This window comes from Crinia signifera, chromosome 6 (genome assembly GCF_055691185.1).
Source record: "Crinia signifera chromosome 6, ASM5569118v1, whole genome shotgun sequence".
Taxonomy (NCBI): domain Eukaryota; kingdom Metazoa; phylum Chordata; class Amphibia; order Anura; family Myobatrachidae; genus Crinia; species Crinia signifera.
In genome coordinates, this window is record NC_139222.1 from 122,734,720 (window position 1) to 122,741,001 (window position 6,282).

The window sequence follows — 6,282 nt, forward strand, 5'->3', positions numbered from 1 at the left end:
ACATAGTTTTGATCGCATCGCATGCGATGCGACCAAATTGGACCCAATTTTTAACTGTACAGGCACCCTGATAGGTGATTATTATGTTAAATGCACCCCCATTGTTAACGCCACCCCCACTATCATCGGCCACCCAAAGCGTGGCGACCGCAGCGAGCCCGCGAGGGGCGGTGATACGCGTCCTCCGACCTTTTCATACCCCCACTATCCACGGCAAAGGTCGGAGGATGCATACCGCCGCCCCTCGCGGTCTCGCTCCGCTCGCCACGCTTCGGGTGGGCGTTGATAGTGGGGGTGGCGTTAACAATGGGGGTGCATTTAACATAGTAATCATCCATCAGGGTGCCTGTACAATTTTATATCACATCGCATGCAATTTGTAATGGCATGCGATGCGATATTTTATCGCACAGTGCGGGTCTGTGCGCCCAGAAATCGGGTCCCATCGCATCCCATCGCATACCTTAATTAGTGATATGCGATAGGCGCCCAGATAATACACAAGTACCAAATGTTTTCGGTTTGTCACAAACGTAGGGGTCTATTTACTGTTTCGGATGCAGATAAAGTACCATCCAACCAGCAATTAGGAAATTACAGTATTAGCTTGTTCCTTATCTCCACCCAAATTTTAGCAAATAGACATTTCCATTGGAGGCCATAATCTGATGGAGAATCTTCGGTACTTATGTAGTATCTGGGCGTCCGATTTAGAAACCGGATCGGATCGCATCGCATCCGACCAAATCGTATGCGATGCGATGGTCAAGATTTTTCCATAGGATTCAATGTTAAAATGGTCTGAGTCCATTTTAACATAGAATTCAATGGGAAAAAGGGGTCCTTTTCCTTTCCCCACTATCCAAGTGGGCATGGAGTTGGATATAAACCTGTGGCGAGCGTAGCGAGCCACCGAGCCCGAAGCGTGGCGAGCCCCGCGAGGGGACACAGAATACTTTTTAAGAAATATGCGTCCGCTCGCCACGCTTCGGGCTCGGTGGCTCGCTGCGCTCGCCACGCTATATAAAATCAACTCTATGCCCACTTGGATAGTGGGGAAATGAACAGGACCTTCTTAACTTTGAATCCTATGCAAAATCGCATCGAATCGCATCGCATCGCATCCTCACCTTAAGGTAAGGCATACAATCACAAAATCGGCAGCCCAGATACTACATAAGTACCGAATCTTCACCTAGTATGGGGCAGGTGGAAGTTTTTTATTAATCAACCAGCCCCAGGCTGAAGAGGAGAACTGAAGTGAATCAGGAAGGTACTGCAAAAGACAAACTCCAAGACAGGTGCTAATATTACTGGGTGAAATACAAATTCTACATACCGTAAGTGGTCTGGGACCCACTTCTTATGCTACTCCTTTACTTTTTGGGTGACAAATGGTGACATTACTTATCAATTAGGTCACTGTAAACATACAACACTAGAAGGCACAATTTTTTCACTTTTTTATAGATTCCTTCAGAGGTTCTTTGGACAAGAACCAGGAATCAACAATCAGTGAGGCATCCACCCTATAATAGAGGGGAATGTACAAAAGATCCCATAAAAAAAAACTGGACTTTGTATTGGATATAATTGTTTGTAATTAATTTGAAGTGGGTGTAGTGCCATAGTATTCGCTTTTTGGGAATTATATATAAATCCCAATATGACGCTCTCCAGGAGGGACACAATGCTCTGTTTCTGGACTTCTTAATTTATGATTGTCACCCCCTGTGGTGAAACACCTTTCTTTTCAATTACCTAGCTCACCAAAGGTGATGGCAATCATAGATTAAGGTGGAAGTCCATGTAAAAGGAGGACAGACATAATACTCATCTGAAATAAATAATCTTGCAGAAATGAATGCCTACTGTCCACCATTTTTACTCACTGCAGTATATTAACTACAGAAGGAGGTTAAACAACTATCCAGTACCTTTATCCCTTAAGGTGCCCACACACGCACCAATCCCGGCGGTGCGATGCTGTACGATGGGGTGCGCGCTCCTGCGGCACCTCATCGCACAGTACAAAAAGTATGTGCTGCACATACTTTTTGTACTAGCTTTTTCTAGCATAGCATAGCATCGCATCGCATGCACAAGGCATACGATGTGATGCTATGTGTGCTAGTTAAGCCCACAACGCACGCCGGGATCGGTGCGTGTGTGGGCACCTTTACTGCATGATTACACTTGACTTTTTCACCTGCATTGAGGACTGGTAATTGCACGTTTGACTCTTTCACCTGTGTTGAAGACTAGTAATTTTACATGATTCCAGTGTTATACAAACAACAAGGTACCCCTTATGAAGTCTTGTATAAGATGAACGTGTTGGTTTTATGCAGGGGTTCTCCATACCTCCCAACATGACCCTCTCCAGGAGGGACACATTGCTCTGCTTCTGAACATTCCTCTTAATGTAGGATGTAGGATTTTTCCAAAGGTGATGGTAATTATGAATTAAGAGAAAAGTCCAGAAGCAGAACATTGTGTCCCTCCTGGAGAGGGTCATGTTGGGAGGTATGGTTCTCAAAATTGGCCCTCAGGACCAACACAGTTCACGTTTTTCAGGTCACCCAGCAGGTGCACAGGTGCATTCATTACTCAGTGACAAATGTAAAAAAATCAACAGAAAGTTTTGCACCTTAGCGGCATATCCTCTGGCCTTTCTGAAGGTGCAACACTATGTATTATTGGTAATTAGAATACTCTCTGAGAAGGATTGAATAAACCCAGTAGATGCACTATTAAATAAACCCCCCATTTTACGGAAAGCCATATCCTTTTATTACAGATAACTGTAAAAGTGACTTAGACCACTCGAAATCTAATAGTGGCATGTAAAAATGGTTGTCCAAATGGGATACCGTCATTGGGTCACCAGCAAGTTGTTAAACAGTCATTAGGTCAACACCATTATGTTGACATGCATTTAGGTCGACACGTGTCTAGGTCGACATGCAGGAAGGTCGACATGAGTGTAGGTCGACATGGGTTAGGTTGACATGGTCATTAGGTCCACAGGGACATTAGGTCCACATGGGTTAGGTAGACAGTCAAAAGGTCGACATAGGGGTTTTCATTGTTTTTTGAGCCGACATGTGCCGACAGGCAGTATTTCATGCCCTACCATCCACTAGGGCGTGGTGGGAGAATAAAATAGTGTGCCATAGCGTGGCACGGAGCCCGAAGCATGCAAGGGGACACGGTGCAATTTAACCTTTGTCTATGTCGACTGTGTCGACATTCGGGGAAAAAATTGTGAAAAAACCCATGTTGACCTTTTGACTGTCAAACTAACTCACGTTGACCTCATGACCCTGTCGACCTAATGACCCTGTCGACCTACAATCACGTCGACCTTCCTGCATGTCGACCTAGACACAGGTCGACCTAAATGCATGTCGACCTAATGACTAACAACTGGCTGGTTACCAACTGATCCAAACCCATCAGAATTCCCAGATTATGAAATGTAAGACTTGCTTAATGCACCTAAAAGTCCTGTAAGGTTTTATCCTCCTCTACGTACACAGAAATGTTCCTAAACATTTTCCATGGAACATATTAAGTCCCACATAAAAGCTTCCTAATGGGTCGCTCCACATCCCATACGTGCTATAGATGTGGGGAACCGTATGCGGATTTGTACCACATTTTTTGGTCCTGTCCGATTGTAGCAATTCTGGCTACAGGTCAAGCAGAATCATCATTAGTTAACTATATACCATTGACACCAGACTGGGCTATTTTTGGCATTGTCTTGCGATCCACGAGAATATCTAAGGGAGGCAAAGATCTTCTACTGGCAATTAGCGCAGCGGCCTGTAAAACTATTCTTCATGAATGGATTTCACTGTCACCTCCAACATTTTCTTTATTTAAATGCAAATAATTTCACTTGTTCAGGATGGACTGGATTGAAGTCAGTCTGGACAAAGAGCACAAAATTAATAAATTCTTTACAATATGGGAAAGCTATATTGCCACAATCTCTCGGTGGATATGAGGCAACAAATTCACCAAAGTTTACAAGTTTACAGAACACATCTTGGTATCTACTATGCCTAGCAGCTAACGATTTGAAGAGACTACGACCTAATTGCACGATTTACAGATTGGGCCATAGGGTGGGGTTACCGGGGGGTGGAAATCATGAGATGAGAGAGAGTCACACTTTAGTTTCAATTACCTATTAATGTATTTATCTTTATTTTGTGTAATATTTTAAGTTTAATATTTTGTTTAATATGTTTCTACCATGGACGCAGTTTGTTATAGTATGACACTGGATCCTATCTTAATTGTCATTCATATTTTCTATCGTTCATTGTCCCGAACACTCAGTTCATTATTGTTTAACTTATGGATGATATACCATGATATTAAGGTTAAACACTAAATCATAGCGATGTATCCACTATCTTATGCTGGCCACACATCAGACCAACTTTTCTCCAACCACCCAACTAGTTGCTCGGATGGAATAAAAACCTGGTACTGGATAGCAACAAATGTAATTTGTAATTAAGTCATTTGTTTCCCAAATCTGAAAATAGACAAGCTGTCACTCAGACAATGTACTGTAGTTGGACCTATTTCATTTAAACAATTTTATTGAATGTTTTTGTCCATTCTCCTGCGTTTGTGAGCAAATTGCTTATTGGCATTTGCCCCCACACAGTACCAGATTTTCAGTCCAACCAACCAACTAGTTGGATGGTTGGAGGAAAGTTGGTCTGATGTGTGGCCAGCAGTATGTATTACTGTCTTGACTGACCAGTTTTGTTTCACTGAAAATGATGACATTTTACAACCTGCATATATAAGCTGTATGCTATTGTATAACATACAGTGCCTTAATAAAAACATTTTTTTTGGGAAAAAAATCATCAGGTTGAGCTAATTATTTCACTGGTGATTCTGAGAGGAGACCTGCAAAACATGCACTGGGGGTTATTCTAGTCCATTCTTTCTGACAAAATCCTTCTTAGATGGACAAAATCATGTGCACTGCGGGTGGGGCAGATGTAACTTGTGCAGAGAGAATTAGATTTGGGTGGGGTTTTTCTTCAAAGTGAGATCTATATTGAAGTGTAAAATCATGCAGTCAGTATTTTCCCTGCACAGAAACAAAATAACTCACCCAAATCTAATTCTCTCTGCACATGTTACATCTGCCCCACCTGCAGTGCACATGGTTTTGTCCATCTAAGAAGGATTTTGTCAGAAAGAATGAACTAGAATAAACCCCACTGTGTGGGGTCTTGGGGACCGAGTTTGAATTCAAGCACAAACTGAAACATAAAGAACATCAACCCAACAGGGTTATATGCAATAGTCCAGTGGCAAACACAGGATTATTACAGGGGGTTTACAAGGGGGTTATTGTCATTCACTCCTTCTGGCAAATTCCTTCTTAGATGGACAAAACCATGTGCCCTGCAGGGGGGGGCAGATGTAAATGTGCAGAGAGAATTAGATTTGGGTGATTTATTTTGTTTCTGTGCAGGGAAAATACTGACTGCTTTATTTTTACACTGCAATATAGATCTCACTTTGAAGTAAAACCCCACCCAAATCTAACTCTCTCTGCACAGGTAACATCTACCTCACCTGCAGTGCACATGGTTTTGTCAATCTAATGGTGCATACACACGGGGGCGGTTTTGTGTAATATCGCGGGAAATATGGTCGCCGGGTGCGCGGTCACGTTTTTACCCCTGTAGTAATCGCTGGTTGCAGGAACATGCTCCTGTGACCAGCTGATTTCCACTGCCGGGCTCCCCCCGGCAGTTTCTTTTTCATCAGCGACCATCTCTGGTCCCTGATGAACAGGAGACACAGAGCAATATATTGCTCAGCAATATATTGCTACCAATATATTGCTGAGCAATATATCTCCCCCGAGTACGGGGCTTTAGAAGGAATTTGCCAGAAGGAGTGAATGAGAATAACCCCCCCAAATGTAATCCAAAATCTCCCTCTCTGCAGGGCATTGAGTAAGTACGGGAATCTGGGGGAGTAGTAACAAACCTGAAAATTGGTATTTTTATACACTGGATACTGTATGAAATACAGAATTAATATTGAACAGTAGAGATGGTCTATAGTATTGGCTGTTTCAAATATTTAAATAAGATAAGCATACCGTCCAACATCTGAAGGGCAGAATCCGGTACAAATTCGGATAGGGGGTGTGACCATGGGCAAATGGGGCGTCGCCATAGACAAAGAGGCCACGCTTCTTTCCAAATGTGTACAGGGCAAATTTTT